The sequence below is a fragment of the Vulpes lagopus genome, chromosome 4 (assembly GCF_018345385.1).
Source record: "Vulpes lagopus strain Blue_001 chromosome 4, ASM1834538v1, whole genome shotgun sequence".
Taxonomy (NCBI): Eukaryota; Metazoa; Chordata; class Mammalia; order Carnivora; family Canidae; genus Vulpes; species Vulpes lagopus.
In genome coordinates, this window is record NC_054827.1 from 7015709 (window position 1) to 7033894 (window position 18186).

The 18186-nt window shown below is 39.8% G+C and overlaps 1 protein-coding gene across 5 annotated transcripts in view; it reads left to right on the forward strand.

Annotated features, from left to right (window-relative positions):
- NEIL3 (nei like DNA glycosylase 3) overlaps positions 1-18186 on the forward strand; it is a 141792-nt gene that overhangs the window by 61044 nt on the left and 62562 nt on the right. For all 5 annotated transcript variants that reach the window (XM_041752576.1, XM_041752577.1, XM_041752574.1 and 2 more), the window contains one exon: positions 12215-12309. The gene's annotated coding sequence lies outside the window, so the exon portion shown is untranslated. The remainder of the gene's footprint in view (positions 1-12214; positions 12310-18186) is intronic.

An 18186-nucleotide genomic window follows, 5' to 3' on the forward strand; every position in this document is an offset into this window, starting at 1 on the left:
ACATGTATATTACACTTCTAAAATATTCCCTATTTTAGTATGGACTCACACAAAATACATATGCTTATATACAACATACATACTTTTATACACAAAATATATAAATAAAGAAATAAGAAGACAGGGGCTCTTTGCTATAGAAGAATGATACATATGGACTGGTCAACGCAGGGGGAATGCTGCAATTGGAAAAATAACATTTTGCAATCGTAATTATAAATATTGGTACAGACAAAATCATCAATTGATGCTAAAACTAGAGGAATAGATTCTGATAAGGAGCAAAGTATTAGTATCATCTTTAATTATCCTTCTACCAATCATTTCTTAATTGCAAGGCAAAGAGTAGTAATTCAATGGAGAAATGAGGTAACACCTTGACCTGGGTGAAAAAGATGTAGACAGACATTGTGTGCCTCTTGATTTGATACCCTGAGAAGGACATCTCAGACACAATATCCTCTGTGTCATATTCTGGCTGGGAATAAATAACCTAAATCTAATCATGAGCAAACATCAAATGAACTCAAAAAGAGGAATATTGTGTTCATTTTTTTTAAAGGGTGGGGGAGGGTTGAATTTTGCATAAATGCTAATGTAATAAAACACAAAGAAAAGCCTTAGAAATGTTCCAAATTAAATGAGTCTAAAAGGACAAGACCACTGAGTGCAATACCGGATCCTAGAGTATTTATACTGAGGACAAATTCAATAAAGAGTGTTACTGGGTCGGTGTGACAAAACTGGAATAAGGATGAAACGAAAGTATTGAATTACTGTTAGATTTACTGAAGAGAGGAACTGTTCAGTTGTGACATGAGAGTATATCTTTCTTCTTAGGAAATAAGTTATTTAGTGGTAAAGGACCAAGGGGTATGCAGGTACTCCCAAATATTTAAGAGAAAGCAAATCCAAACAATAAAGCAAAGGGGAGAAAACTGTTAACAACAAAGGTACCCAAGGAAGGACATATTGTTTTATATGCTTATTTTTGCACCTTTTCTGTAAGTTGGAAATAATTTCCAAATGAAACATCTTTAAATATGCATTTCTATCAAAGGTATTCCCAGCATCTTGCAAGATGATATAATGGCTGTTTCTAGTAGGAAGCCAGAGAAGGTAGAGAATCCTGCCATGGAAGTAGGCTCTCTGGTTTCAGTGTGGATGCTTGGGTCCCGCAGTGGGAAAGACTGCTGGAAACAAAGTGCTCATGATTACAAAACAGGCAGTGGGAACAGAAAGGTCATTAGAATAATCTGCCCCATAGGTATTTTTAGTAGTTGTTAATTAACCATGGTATCTCCTGGTCGACTACTACAGTCCAACTTGATCTGAGCAAACACACACACTCTGGTGTTGCCAGCAAAAGCCTGATTGTGACATCATCAAGCCAGTAGAAGGCCACTCCATCCAACTCTGACATACATCACTTCTCAAGACCAAGAGTCCTTCAGATAAAGAGTAAGATTCCCTGAAGGAAGGACTTTGTGATTGCTCAGTCTTTCCCCAAAAGGCATAGGGCCACTCCCCATGGGATTGGAAAAGGACATTCACAGACCTCTCAGGTCTGAGCATGGACCCATTCCTGAGCTTGTATTGATACATGGGGTTGCAGAGTACCCAGTGCAGTGTACCTCTATCTTCCCTGCCTGCATTGAGAATCATTGGAGATTTAGACAATCACAGAAGTTAAATATATTTGTAATACTAGTAAATATATTGGAGAATTTTTGTCAGATTCGGTCAAGTAGATCAGGTAATATATCAATCACCAGATCTCTAACCATGGATGTAGCCAGGTCCCTGTTTTGGAGCATGACATAACCTCTGCTCTAACATACACCTTATAACGTCAGGGTGGCCTAATCAACACCCTCTTTGGAGACTCTTACCTTTGTATCTTAAAGTTTGAGCCTAAACCGAACTATTTTATGGCCTGCCTGATATCTTGACCATTCATCTGTGAGTCCCTGGAAGGATATATTGTCCAGATTTGACAATTTAACCATTTGAATGTTCACTGAATTAAAAAACAAGCTACTGGATCGATATTAAGACAAATACACAATGTTTACCTATGGAAGGTTTCAAATTCTATTTCATTTTCAGACCAGGGAATATGTGAGAAGCTATGAATCATGTCAAAGATATAAAGGGATTACTGATAATGCAAATTTTGTTTCAACCTAACAGCTGTGCAGAAAATTTTTCATAATAATGATTGCATTTAATTACATAAAGAGTAGTAAAGTCTCCACCATTTTATCTCAATAATGAAGCCGCAATTCTAAGATAATCCTGGCCTTTCTCTGCCAAGGCCAGCATGTGAGTAACAGTGAATTCAGTTCCCGGTCTTAGCTATCCTCAAAGGATAAAAAAAAAAAAAAGAATTTTTCACATATATTATGAAGATGAAAAGTATTACCTTAGGACATATTTTTTAATGCACTCTAAAGCATATATATTTAGAGACCAGTGTACAAAAATAATTAGCCCCTGAGTCATTTCTAGAGTTAACTGTAACACCTGCAACAAAAATTAAATAATATGGACAAGTCTTTTTTAAAAAAACAGTAATTTGTTATATTTCCTAGTCCCCATGCCACTCTATGAGATTTAGCAACATCTCTAACACTTTATATCTTCTCTCTCCCTTCATTTCTGGGCAGATCACTAGTTTCGTGAAAATAATTAGGGAGCCCAGCTTTGCCACGTAAACTAGAGTCTTGAGGTTAATTAAAATGGAATGAACACTGCACATATGTGGACCACCAATAAAGCCTGGGGTCAGGTAAACAGAATTCTGACATATGGTGAAAATATAAGCCAAAGAAGATAGCAACATAAATTCACTGGGGAACTTCATGTTTAGACTTTCTGTTATAATCTTCAACTGATGTTAGCATTTGACATATTATACCAATAGAATTTGTAGTTGTATGTACTACACTGATTTTATGCACAGTATTCAAACATTTCCAGACTATTTCTGTGCATTTCTAATATGTGGTGAACTACTTTTTCTGTAGGCTTATAAAAAAGAAATTGATGGACATATTTTTAAATAGGCTCACCGAGTTCAGTGGAAATGTCAGGTGTCAGCCAGCCTAATTAATTGGCAAACTTTGACAAAATTTCTATTTCAAAATTAATTACTTCCAAAAGTCATTCAAAAAGCTGGTGGTGATACCAAAACTAAACAAACAAGCAAACAAAAAATGGCCCACTTCTGGGAGGCAGTAGAATTAGGAGATCCGCTTGGAGAGTCAGAATCTGTTTCTTTGCAGGACAGTGACTTGAGCAAATCTTTTAAACTTTATGAGCCTCTGTTTTAAAAATATTAAATGGATACAAAAAACAGTACTTTGTGACTTTATGGAGTTTTTATGAGGATAACGTAAGAAATATGAATGCACTTTATACCATAAAGTACTAGGTACATGTTGGGATTTCATTATGGGAAATGTACCCCTTTCTTCCTTTAGATAAATAAGTGTTCCATTCTTAATTTGTTTTATGAAAGCAGCTTAGTGGGGGCCAGGGAGCTGTCTCTTTACAAATTCAGGAACTCTGGACCCCTACCAGGTAGTTAGAATTTTGCAATAATGGACAGAAATAGAATAATGCATGAAATTTTATAGGTTATCCAATTAATACTAGGAGGTAATTCAAGTCAGAGATGGGTGAGCATATGGAATGTCCATCCAAAGTGTTATTCATAGATACATAGAGATATATACATAGAAGGATAAGATATGCACAAAACTGAGAAAAATATCATCTCGATCATGAGTTACTTGAAAAGTTTGAAAAAACACACAAACTAAATGAAAGTTTGTAGCAGGATTGCCATAGTTAACGAAGCTAATGTAGAGTCACTAGAAGTCTGAAAAGTGTTATTCTGAACTTGTGAGCCCTGCAAAGTTTCCTATGTGGCTGCGAAATACAGTTACCAAATTGGGATGTCAAAATAAAGAAATAGAGTAAGATAATATCACGGTAATGCTGCATTTTTATCCATTCTGAAACAAGCGTTAGGGGAGAACTTGCGGGTTCTTAATGAAATTCAAGAACATGAACTCTCGAGCGTGGATTTGTAACATCTTTAGTGAGAGGTCAGTGGCTTTTCCCCTCTGAATTCCTAGTCTGTTGTACTCTGACCAACAGCTGATAGAGTTGGTGCGTGCATCCTATGTTCACACAGAACGAGCACATAAACACATAAACACACACGCTTCTTTACACACAGTTACTTCCTTTTTTAAAAAGAAGATTTTATTTATTTATTTGAGAGACAGAACACATGCAGGGGGAGCAGCAGGCAGAGGGAGAGGGAAGCGCAGGCTCCCCACTGAGCAAAGGGTCCGATGCAGGTCTTGGTCCCAAGACCCTGGGACCATGACCTGAGACGAAGGCAGATGCTTCACCAACTGAGCCACTCAGGTGCCCCACACCTTTGCTTCTTAATCAGATGGGAAAATTAAATTAATTCTCCATGGTGAAATCCTCTCTGCTCTCCAAGTGGCTACCTTTCTCATACAAACCTAAGACCAAGTGGTTACTTCCAAGATTATGCAATACTGGGTAACAGCAGTCCTTGTCTGGATAATATTGCAATTTCATTTGTGACTCCAAATCATTTGAAAAAGCTCCTCATTCCAAACAAACTTAATAATTTAATCTAGTTCATTATTAGACTTAAAACCTGAAGGAATCAGTTAGGATATTTTGGCAGCAAGTATCAGAGCACACAGTTAACAAAGGCTAAACCATAAAGCTGTGAAGTGTCACCACGTGGGAAGCCTGGAGGTATGTGGTTTGGAGGTGAGTCCAGCAACCCATCAGTGATCAAATTTTAGGTCAGCAGAACTATCAGTTGTTTGGTTTTTCCTTCATGGTCAGAAGTTGACTGTCAAAGATCCAAAACACGTCTACACATAACCAGGTTCCCAAGGAACAAAGTGGGAGCAGACATGTATATTCCTTCCTATATGTTTTCTTTTAAAGGAGGAGGAAAATCTCCCCCAGATGTCTTCCTGGACGTTCTCCCCTTCAGTTTCATCTTCTGGGACTCAGTCACATATTTACCCAGACAAATCACTAGTAAAGAGAGATGGAATGGCTGAGACAGGCTTTGACCTACCACATTTCATCCCTAGAGGTAGGTACAACATAAGCCAAACAAAATAAGAGTTCTGTTAACAGGAGTGAGGGAGAATGACTTTAAATAGGCAGTTTCCAGGGTCTACCTTCCTGGATAGCCTTGCTCTACAAATTCGTCTGAGTTCTGACTAAAGAATATGCCAAAAAAGAAAAAAAAAAAAAGATCTATACTTAAGAGTAGAGATGGGTCTGCAAGCATTTTTCTGTAAAGGGACAGATAGTAAATATTTTAGGCTTTGTGGGTCGTATAGTCTCTGCCACATATGTTCCATCATTATTTTTATAAGCCTTTAAAAATGTAAAAAAAAGCATTCTTAGCTTGCAGGGCATATAAGAACAGGCCATGGACCAGATTTGACTTTAGTGTGCTGACCCCGGGATGGACATGTGATGTGTATGGTTTAATTGCCTTTCATTCAGTTATTTGACAAAACTTTACTGAGTGTTTAATATGGTCAGTCATCAACGAAGTTCTGAGGAGACAGCCATGAATGATAGAGAATAGCTATTCATAAAGTTCCTAATCTAGTAAGATGCCCAAAATAAACAAACCTCAAATTTAAACTCCTCTTAATTTTCCCAAAGTGAAGATCCTTTAGAATATAAATTTTACATCGATAAACATCATCACAAAGTTAGTTGTGAACTGATTAATTAAACTGGGAAAATAACACTTCCTAAGGAATTACCCATATTTGAAGCATTTATGTCCAACCTACAAAGAATATATGAAAGATGCAAAGTAGGTGATGAGTGGCGTAATACACCACCCCAAAATATGCCACTATGGCATACTGATTATTTTGAGCTGAAAGCACTTGAGAAGCAGCAAATGCAGGGAGAGGCTCTCTCTGAACTCCTTTATCTACCTTAATACAGATCCTCCAAAAGGAACCAATTGTCATAAATCCCCCTCCTCGACGCATCATCAACCAGCAAAGACTGATTCTTGTCACAGGAGAGTGGCCTAGAAGTCACTTTGTCACAAACTATCACACCTCCCATCTGTTCTCCAAGGGCCCATTTATCTTTCCCAAAAACCACTTCTTCTCCCCCAAGAGACCTGCCTCCCCTTCCCTTTCTCTCTTAGAATGGTATTGAAGCCTGAATTCTAGACCATCTCAGAGGGTTCCTCATCTTCCCTGGGCACCTCTCATGCATACTTGAGGTATACCTGTTAATCAGATATCTATTTGTTCTACTCTTGTTAATCTGCCTTTTATCACAGGGATCTCAGCTAAGAACTCCAAAGGATAGAGGGAAAATTATTTTTCCTCCCCTCCACAGCCAAAACAGTATACAAATGTCCAAAAATACTGATTCAGTTGCTGGTCCTGGTGCTAAATTCCTATGAATTTCCTCTCTAAAAAAATACACACACACACACATTTTCCTCTAAAAAAATACACACAAACACATATATATAGTGTACTGGGAACACTGCAGGAACACTACGGCTGATAGCACAGATTTAGAAAGCACGGAATAGGTAATTTTAATAACAGTGGTCATCAAAAGAAAAAAAATTAATATGCTGAATGTAATAGAACTCAAGATTGGCCACTGTAAGTCAATGTTATCCAATTCTTAATGTAAGATATTAACATTACCGAGATTTCAGTACTTTCAGAGGGATTTCTTAAATACACTATGGAAAATAAACATCTTCTAGAAAAAAGAAAAAAAAAAGAAAACACTTAATCTGAGTCAGACTGACTGGGTCAGTGTTTGAAGAGCATTTCAGCCTGATTTGAGAAGTCTTTGCCAGTGTCACCCTAGAGTACCTGTTTATATTTAAGAGACTTCCTCAATCCACTGCCTTGAGGCCATCGGAGGATCATTCCATTGCTTGTTCTTTTCTTTCTTTTTCGTGTTGACTAAAGAGACACACTAAGCAGTGCTTCTAAGCAAAACAAAACAAAACAACAACAACAAAAAAATCACCAAGGCGTTTCTGAAAAGAATAAAACTGTCCTTTGGAAAACGGCAATTGCATCTGGGAACTGCGTGTTCTATCTTTAAATGCAGTCAACAAAATTGTTGCTCTCTTCGAAATGGTTTGTTTGGGATGAGTGAGCTTGCGTTCTACCAGACAAAGCCCCCAGAGAAAGTTTCCATCACCATTTCCTTTCCTTGGACCTTAGAAATTTGAGCCTGCAGATAACACACTTGCCTAAGCAGCACAGAAATGTTCCTAACTTCATGGAACTTCTGAACAGTTGTGGGAAATCGGATCCTGCCAAAACTCCCTGCGGGGGGGGTGCCCCAGAATGTTTACGGTCGCCCTAATCCTCTACAGGCACACGTTACAAGTTTGTGGCAAGTTTCTCAATAGGCCTTCCTGGTGCTTTTGTGCTGAGGAGGTTCACGGCAGTTTTGCGAGTCTCAACATCACAAAACTGCTAGAGACCGTGTATGAAGTATTCCTAATGCAGTCTTCTGCAAGTCCCGTGACTTGGTAGGTCAGCTCTAAAACCCTGCCCAGCTTTAATGATTCCCAGGTAGAAGCAGCCTGCAGGAATTGAAAAGATCATGGCTCTCCAGCCCAAAGATAGGATCTCAGTCTCAGCACTGCCACTTTATCATCCCCATGACCTTGTCGAATATTCCTTAATTAACCTGTCTGATCCTTTCTTTCCTCATCTGTCTAATGGGGATAATGCCATGAGCATCAGACGTGATACTGCTTTCATCCATGCTCTCATGTGGTGCATATTTGTTGGAGTCACGCGTTATGTGTGAGGCTCTGAGCTAGGGGCTGGGAACACTGCAGGAAGGAGCCAGGGAGCCATGGTCCTGCCTTGGGAAAGCAGAAGCGCCTGGAAACCTAAAGCATGATCCTTACTGTCGTAAGAAGAAAGATGTGTGCTGTCGCAGGTGTATAGCAATGATCGATTCTGTTTCCAGTAATAAATATCAAAAACCAGTACTCAACATTGAGCTGATGAAGAGAAAAGCACATATACACACCGGATGAGAGTTTTTCTTTAATATCTGAGGTCCCTCAGATAAAGCACATCTCTAGGAGGTGGGAGAGAAGTTAGCTTGGTTCCTCCCACCAGGTCTGATGAGTCCTTTTCGGTTTGGGTTGCTGACATCAGTGGAAAGCCACAGCTAAGACGCTGGTCTTATTGGCAGTGATGTTTGAATATGATTTAAAAAGCCAGATGAAGAATTTCAGCTATACATCAAGGGAGACTGCTGTTAGGGTATATTAAAAAAAAATTCCTCAGGGAGATTTAACAAAATGTAATAATCATATACCATATATGTTTTTTTCTAAGTATTTCTACCAAAAATAAAAGGGTGCTATTCAACTCCTAAGGCAGTGTGGAGTCGAGACATTTTTAAGTCCTCATTTAAATCTCAGAAATTATTTAAAAAAAAAATAAGTGTATAATACAGAATCTAAAATCAACGCTAAACTTTAGGTTGTAAAACTGCTATAGAATTTCAGAATTAAATTTGATCTTTTTTTTTTTTCATTTTAAAGATATTATTTATTTATTCATGAGAGATACAGAGAGAGGCAGAGACACAGGCAGAGGGAGAAAGCAGGCTCCAAGCAGGGAGCCTGATGCGGGACTTGATCCCAGGCCCCGAGGATCACGGCCTGAGCTGAAGGCAGGCGCTCAACCCCTGAGGCACCCGAGTGTCCCAGAATCAAATTTGACCTTAAAGATAGCTCCTAGATCAGGAAAGAACAGAGAAGTGAAATTTTTGTGTAAGTTCACATAGCTTTTGCATGGCGAATTTGGGATCTGAACATGAACACGTGTTAATCTATGTGCTCTTTCTCCAAAAAACTTGTCCTTTAGTTTATAAATAAGCATCATAATATAGAAAAGAATATAATAATAGCGAACACAATGAAAGAAATGAATGAAGAGTGTTGTCGTTCATGAGGAATAACAATGAAACACTACTTTGTTTTCATAACAATCTTCCTTCGTTCATTTGCTGAGTGATTCAGCACTTTTTTCTGAAGAACTACTCATTAGTCATCTCCATACGTACAGAAATAAAGACGGCACACCTCTAACTTTTTAGGATCATCCAGTGTGGAAGGAGACAGGCCCACAATCAGGCCATATATAAGGACTTTCAATACCGTTAAAGGCAGATTCGAGGTCTGAAAGGAAGCAAAACCCATGAATCATGCTCTGCTCTCTTCTGGAAAAAGGCAGAATGGGATGAGCTGGGGAACCACACAGAACTGGTGAAGCTGGATTTGTTGGGCATGTCTAGGTAGGACAGCAAAGTCCCTCAGCAACTCGAATGCAGATGAAAGATGGTGAGTGATTGGTACACATCCTCCCCGGGGGGCTGACCCGAGTTCATCTCATTAGCTTTACCAAGACAAGAACTACTCCATTCCTTGCCCCTCACTCTGTCCCCCTCATTTTACATGGTTGAATTTTTTAAAATCTATTTGCAGCATTATGGTGGGTTTTTATTTCACTATTGAAAACTATTAATTGTGTTTATATTATCCCATGCGCTCCCTTCATTGAATCCTTTCAACTCTATGAAGTGGAGAATTTTTCTCCTCTCCTAGAGGCTTTAGAGACATTAAATAGCCTGAAGTCACGAGGCTCCTTGGTGAGTATGGCCAGATTTCAAACCTAGGGAGTCGGACTCCAGAGGGTCTATCGGTATAATTCAGAGGTTGCGAACCAAGGCCCAGAGACCAAATCCCATCAACTGCCTGTTTCTGTACAGCCCACAAGCTGAGAATGGCTTTTATATTTTCAAGTGGTTGGAAGTACTACCCTTAACTGCTCTCAAACGCTAGTTGGAAATTAGCTTTTAGTGCCGACTTAATAACGTTTCTTAATGAATTCAACACAAAATTACAAGGTAAAAGAGGGCTTATGTGCAAAACTTATACTACGGTAAAGGCATTTCTATGACAACTAATGTTGTTTGAAACAAAGTAGTGTAAAGTTCCTTTATACATGTCATGTACTATTTAAAGTTAAAACAAAAAAAACAAGATCTCCATTCTCACACAAATTTGCAGTAGCTCTATTTTCCAAGTTCGAACCATGTTATTTCCAGCAGTGCTTTTCAGACCTTAATCAAAATGCAAGGGGCAAAAAAACTCTTCATATTTCAAAATTCAATTAACTGTGCAATTGAGGAGCTTCCACCTCATCTTCCCTTGGAAGTTACTAATATGCCATATAATGACATGCTAAAATCAAATATCAAGAGGAAAATATAATAGAATTCTATATGCCTCCCAGCTGATAAATATGCTCAATTAAAATCATATGCTCCTAAATTGACATTGGTGTTTGGCAATACCTGTCTGTGTGAAAAGATAGCTTCAAAGATGAAATACTTCAAGTTTAATTATGGATCAAGTTTAAGGATGAATCTGCAATTGATTTTGATGATAGCAAAAACTAAGTTTGAACCTCAATTAAGCAAAATCTTATCTCCCCCAAAAGAGGATTCCATTCTTCTCATTAGTAGACCTATATTTTTAAAAAACGAACTTAATTATCATTATTATATTTTGAATTTTATCAATACAAGAATTGGTGGACATTTGTTTTCTCTCGGAATATAAATATACCTATGTACTGTCCTCAATTTTGCTTCATGTCCTGCAAAATCTAAAATATTTACCATCTGAACCTTTACAGAGAAAGATCACCAAATAAATGTTTATTTCATACAGTTTCTCTTCCAAGGTTGTGTGCTAAATATTTTTACCTTAGATGGTAATTTCCAGTCCCATTTCAATTGTCTCCAAAACCTTTAGGTAAAAATTGCAGGGTATAAAATTTTTTTTCTTTATGAACTGTCTTTCTAAGACCTTTTTGTTGTTGTTGATCAAGATCTTTGCATCCTCTGCCATGCACCACCTCTAGAGATTCTCAGTACGTTCACATTAGCCACTCATTGTTCATTGTCCTCATTGCCACCAGAGCCTTTCTTGGACTTTCACATTTCCCTTCTCTTTTCCTGACTCCGTGACACAACCTACTTTTGGGTGCCTTATCCTCAAGTCTGTACCATTCTGTGTGGGCAGGGTTTGGGATCCCCAGGGAGGGAGGGTACTGGCTTTCCCTAATTGCCATGCTGTCCAAAGGAAGCTCTCAGGCTGTGTGAGTGAACCCATCAGTGTCCTACCATATTTTCTTCCAGACCTGAGAAATAGCTCTTCATGAGCGGGCGAGCCGTGAACAACTAGCTGGGAGGCTTTATTTTTTTAGGAGATATTAAAAGGAGGCTCAAAGAATCAAAATGTGAAGGGAAAGGGAAATGTAATTGCCATTAAGTGTTTAAAGGTAGTAGAATGAAAGGAAGTAAATGTGTTTATATTGATGGAAAAATAATGCAAAAACAAATAAGCTTAAATCACAAAAGAAATTGTTGTAAAATAGAGAAATAAACCTTCCTAATGTCAGTGCAAGAATTTCCAAAATTGTGAAGTAAAAAAAAAAAAAAAATTGTGAAGTAATGGATTGTCTTTACTTGCCTGTTGTTGTTTTTAAGATTTATTTATTTATTTATTTATTTATTTATTTATTTATTTATGAAAGAGAGTGCACATGCACGAGTGCGCACATGCCACAGTGGGTGGTGGGAAGGGGCAGAGGGAGAAGGAGAGGCTCTCAAGTGGACTCCCCAATGAGCGTGGAGCCTGACACTGGGCTTGATCTCACAACCTTGAGATCACAATCTGAGCCAAAATCAAGAATTGCTGCTTAAATTGACTGAGCCACCCAGGCACCCCAGCTTTTCCTGCCTGTTTTGATTCATAGACTATCTCCTCTGCAACCCTCCATCAGTATATGAATTACATATGTGTTGAGTGATAATAAAGCATGTGATATAATGTAATTTCCAATGACATGCTTTATTAATTGCATTCCCGCGACCAGAATCCATGGTAAATGGAACAGTCCTGCTTTACCACAAAATATCTTAAAAACCCATGGTCATTATATATATATATATATATATATATATATATATATATATATATATCTCCAACTTAAGTCCCTTCTTTCTTGTCCTTTTTTGATATCAACAGGTTTCTTCACCCAGCCTGGGTCTCCAGCACTGCCTCCTGCATCCAAGTCAGGTGTGCTCTTCTGGATCCTTCTCTGACCTATCATTTTGACATGGGTGAGTTGCAACATCTCAGGCTACCTTGTTCAGGATATACTCAGTTCTTCTTGTGGATAATTCTAATGCATGCTGGTTTTCTTTCAAATGGGTAAAAATTTTTTCATGATCATATGATTTTAAAATATGCAAAGAACATGAAGTTTAATTTCCATGTATATTACAGACAGCTATTGCTATTTTACTTTTCCTTTACATTTACTCTTGTTTTCTTTTTTTTTTTTTTTCTCATGCAAGCCTCTTTTCCTCCACATGGTCCATTTATTTCAAAAGTACAGTTAGATCTGCTTTTAGATTTTTATTTTAGTCTCTGTTCGGTTATATTACATAGCTGATCATTTTTTTTCCTACTAACCGTGTAATTGTAGGAAAGGATGGGTGGCAAAATAGTGCATTATTAAATAATTGTCCTTGTCATCAGTGCCTGAATATCAAGACAGTAGGAGACTGTTGGAAAATGCTTTGCAAAGCTATGAATATGTTGTGTATCTCAAGTTGCCAGGTGGGAAATGTGGGTTAAAAGCCAGAGTGTGTCAGATAAGAAACTGGAGAGGAGTAATCTTTAGTGTTTAATAGAAGTCCTTTCCATTGCTCAGAACAGTTAGAACGAAGAGCACCCCTAGAACTAAATTCTGTAAAGAAGGACACATGCAGAAAAGATCTTCAAGATGCCTTGAAGTTACAATGAAGTTTAAAATCATTACAGATTATTAGAAGTAAAGAAAGCCATGGCACCTGTGAACCAGAAGGCACAATTAGACTCAGTAGCGGTCACAATCTGCAAACGTTCAGGTTCTTACAGAATCATTATTGAGTCGAGCTGGAGCATCAAGCTTGAACAAGTATAGACTTTGAGAAAAACAAACACGCTACAGAAAAGCCATCTGCAATCATGAAATACCGAGGAGAGATGAAGGATTCTGAAACATACTTGGGAAATAAATGGCAGCCCGTGGTCCTCCAGAAATAATGCCAGACGATGAGGCTGATGTGAAGGAGTATGGAAATCTCAAAAGCCCTTGAACAACAGGAAAAAAAGCACACGTCAAATAGCGCGTCACAGTAGAAATTGCTACTAGAAAAAAAAGAAGCATTATGAGCAAGGATAGACCATTAGAAGATCTATTGTTATGATGGAGAACTTGCTTGTAGAGGAAGCAAGCAGAATACAGATGTAAATATGTATGAGGAAATAAACCACGTTAAACCGGAATACAGTGCAATTTTAGTTCCACTAAAGAACATAGTATACGATACACCTGGAAGGAAATAATATACTTCATCCCGAATCCTGATGCTTTTCTTTTTCTTTTTTTAAGATTTTATTTATCTTTTCATGAGAGACACAGAGAGAGAGGCAGAGACACAAGCAGGCTCCATGCAGGGAGCCCGATGCGGGATTCAATCCTAGGACCCCGGGATAGCGCCCTGAGCCGGAGGCAGACACTCAATTGCTGAGCCACCAGGTGCCCACATCCTGATGCTTTATAAGTAGCTTCTCTGACCTTGGGGAAGCATCTGTTCTTGCTCGTGCATGGCAGCCACGCATGTCACTGACAGGTGCGGTCCTTTAGGTTAAACTGGAGTCACCAATGTGCATTGGGTTTTGTGACCTCTCAGTGAAGTCATGAGAAGTGTCATGACACTTCTCAAAGGACAATAGACCGTAGTTGAAAGATAGCTAAGTAAGAACGCCCCGTCGATGTTCAGTTTTGCTCTTTTACCAGCGTATAGGACTTTGGACAACTAAATCTAAACTTTTTCACCATCCCCGCTTCCCATGTGACATCTGTGCACTCATTCCTTCAGCGGGCTGCCGTAGGAAGGCACTAGCCCACCCTCCTGCCGTCCCCAGAACTGCTAAGCCTTAGCCCTGTCTTTTTCCTGCAAGTCCTGAAGTTTCCGGCAAACCTTGAACTCAGTGATGTCCTCACAGGGTTCCATGATCAAGGAAATGGGGCCCCACCAATGAGCATGTGGAGCAAATCGGTTCATGATGCAGCAGCGGAGCTAAGGAGTGGTGGGGTCCCTTTCCCATCAGGTGGCTTCGGGGAACATGCACAGCTCAGAAAGCTCTAGCTCTGGGGGGCTGATGGCAGTGGCCACTACTGCTGGTCATCAGACAGAAGCTGGGTGGGAGCGAAGCCCCCAGCACACATTAAGCACCGGCTGGTGCCAGACCCCCCGGGGACACTCAGAAACACACGATGGTGATCATGACCATGACGAAGGGGACCGGGCCCCACAATCCATGCCCGGAGCCCTTGGCAAAGAGCCATGGCCCTAGGCCCGGGAGCCTGCTGCCCCAGGGCACGCACCGGGTCACAGGGCACTGATGGCCGAAGGCTGGGGCTTTGGGAGGACAGGAAGGGCCTGCTTTGTGACCCAAATAAAAGGCCCACGGTCTGTCACGAGACCTTATTTTCAATTTCTGCCCTCAAAACTTATTTGCATTTTTTTTCTTTCTCGTAAATGTTCTTTCTTAGGGATACTAAGTGTCCCCAAGGAAGGGGGCATGGTTTTGGGGGTTATTTGCCTCAGGAAGCCCCAGAGTTCAGGAATATAGCTTAGAAGTTGCTTTACCTAACTACCGAGGTAAGGCCAAGAGCCTCTTTATTTTCAAATAAGGTATCGATCAGGAGAAAGAAGGAGGAGGGCTAGATAAGTCCGTGGATGAGCAGAAGGAAGGAATGCTTCTCTGTGTCTCGTCAAATTTCTGTACAACAGGCAGAAGCTGCTCAGCACCCGCCACTACCTAGCCTCCCCTTCCCCCGACCAGAAATGGGACTCCAGCTGTCTTGGAGCTGACGATCAAGGTTCTCCGTTTACCTTATAAATATCTTCACTTCTCCAAGGAATGTGCAGCTGGGGAAAGCTGTGCTACCCAGTTCTGGCCGGTAAGATGCTGGAGGCAGATTTACCTGGAGAAAGCACACTCCTTCTCAACAGAGGACAAAGCCTTATGGGAAAGGCTTCTGGATCTTTCCCTTTCTTCTTGTGTGGAGTACAGGTGTGACGCCTGGAGGAGCAGCATCTTGCAAACATGAATGCAAAGGCCACACACTGAAGAAGGCAGAGAAGAAAAAAACGAGTCCTTGATGACCTTGCAGAGCTCCGGCTTTTGCAGCCCTGGGACTACCTGTCTCTGTACCATCGGGTACATCAGGCAAAGGAGCCCTTTCTGTGTGTAAATCACTTGTTTCCAGGTTTTCAGTAGCTCAGCGCCAAACATGGTATCATGCAGAGCATGCCTGATTGCTGGAATTGGTTTAAAGTCTAAAACACACAAGGCTTGGAGCCTAATTGTCATGGATAAGCTCTAATGGGGGCTTTTTGTCGCTACTCATGGATAAGCTCTAATGGGGGCTTTTTGTCGCTACTCTGGTAACAGCAGACTTCCTTGGCGGAAAAAGATGAAGCTCAAGGACTCCAGGAATCAGCCCTTATTCCTCACACAGGTGACGCTCTCAGAATCCCAAATCCACCCAAAGCATTAGAGGTTGCCCTCTCGTGCAGTTTGCCTTGGCTTTTAAAGCCGAAAGGAGTTTGCCTGGTGATCTGAGACACCAGGGGTGGCAAATGAAGAGGCATTTGTCTCAGGGGCTGGGCAGTGCTGAGACTCAGTTCCTTCCTAGGGTACTAAGTCCCTAGGGATACTGAAACCCAAGCTTTCCAAGAGACTACATTTTCTGCAATTCCAACCCTATTTGACCAAGCCTGAATCCTGCCTCATCTACTCATCTTGCCTGGACTTTGTTTCTAGAAGAATCTGCGTTGACTGCCGGCATTTCCAACTAGTTTCAATTCTGTCAGTTTCGTGCCCCACTAGGCTGCTTGGTCCCCTCACCGTCCTGTGTCACGATGGCTTATCTTTCTGTTCGCTTCCTCATTAAGTAGGTCCACTGTCCTTGTACCCGTATCTTTAATTTCCCTCTGTTTTATTCAGCTGGATGAGAAGCACAGTTGGGCCAAGGCAACACAAATCTCCTAGCTGGAAAATATGATAAAAGGGCAAATTAAGAGCTTTGTGTTTTGTTTTTCTTTCTTTCTTTCTTTCTTTCTTTCTTTCTTTCTTTCTTTCTTTCTTTCCTTCTTTCTTCTTCTTCTTCTTCTTCTTCTTCTTCTTCTTCTTCTTCTTCTTCTTCTCTTTTTAATTAGGCAGACTTTCTGCAAACTATAAAATAATCACAAGGCTTAATGCTGAAGAATCCAGAATAGCATTTCCAAAGTGTATTTCTTAGAACGCTTTTCAGTGGTCAGATTGATTTGGGAATCAGCATTCCATGGCGAGTAATTGAGACTCTTGGAAGTCCTCATAAAAGAAACTACTTTTACCTTTCTTTGTTTAACCTAAGGTTTCCAAAACCTTCATTTTTCTAGGTATACTTTTTTCAGATAACATCATGTGGGACAGAGTTTGAGAACTGCTAACCTAACAAGTGAAGTTAAATTTTTAAAATAACTAAGGGAGAGAATGTCCATTGATTTCATGCAAGAGTCAAGATGACTTGACAGTACAGTTGACCTTTGCACAACTTGGGGGTTAGGGGCACCCACACCCCCTACGCAGTTGAAAATCTGTGCACATCTTCTGACTCCCCCACAACTTAACTACTGATAGTCTACTGTTGAGCAAAAACCTTACCAATACCATAAATAGTTGATTAACACATATTTTATACATTCTATGTATTATATGCCATATTCCTAAGGTAGTTTAAAGAAACTATTATAAAGAAAATCATAAGGAAGAGAAAATACCTTTCTAGTACTTTTATCAAAAAAAAATAATAATAATCTGCGTATAAGTAAGACCTGCACGTTCAAACCCGTATTGTTCAAGGGTCAAGAGATATTTTTAAATGGTTGTAAAAAGAATATCATGAGTAGCACAGATTTGAAACCTTGAGTAGAAATGTTAGGAAGTTAGAGATCCCTCGGTAACATAGGAATCATAGGGTGGGGGCATTGATGCTTTCAGGCCAGAAGTAGACGAAAGGAGTTTACCACGGCTTTAAGTTTGTGCTCTTAATTCTATTACAGAAAATATTTTAAGGCTCCATTTTTCAACCTTCCTTAATTCGCAGACACAATCAGTTATAGTTATCGAGTTGGAAGGGTCCTGAGAAATCTCCTCGTCCCAATGCTCTGATTGTGTAGATGGTGAAGCCAGGATCCCAAAACACGGTGATTTGTCCCTTACTAGGAATACACCGATAGCTGAGCTAAAACCAAAACCATCTTTCCTCATTTTATGTCAGGGCCTGGTCACCAGACAGACAACCAGTCAGTAGATTCTCCAAGCTCAGAATCCCTCCTATGCAAATGCAGTTCACTGCGCGTCCGGGCTTCCACTTGGGCCCCTCGTGTCACTTCTCGGGGCGTCAAGAAAAGGCATAGACACAGACAGAATGATGCTCATGCTGCTTGCTGTCTGTAATAAAGTCATTTGTCTCTGATCCAGGAGTCTCACATCTTCTGCCAGAGTCTATGAAATAGTAATAGGTTAATTTATTAGCTTGTAAGTAGGGAAAAAATTAAATGCCAGGCCTGCTATCAGCCCTCTAGTCAATGCTGGGAATTATTACCTCCTCTTCTATTCTAAGTGAAACCATCTGTAGGATTTGCATTCTTTCTTTCTTTCTTAAATGTGTGCTAAAATTCACCATGAGCGCCCTCTGACACCCAAGTTTTAGTTGTGGGGAGATTTTGATGATAAATTCAATTCCATTATTAAGAGGCTACTCAGATTTTCTATCATGTCAGTTTTGAAACGTGATTTTCAAGGAATTTGTCCATTTCAGCTAAATTGTCATACACATTGTCATAAAATTGTTCCAAATTTTCCCTTCTTATTCCTCTAATATCTATGGTATT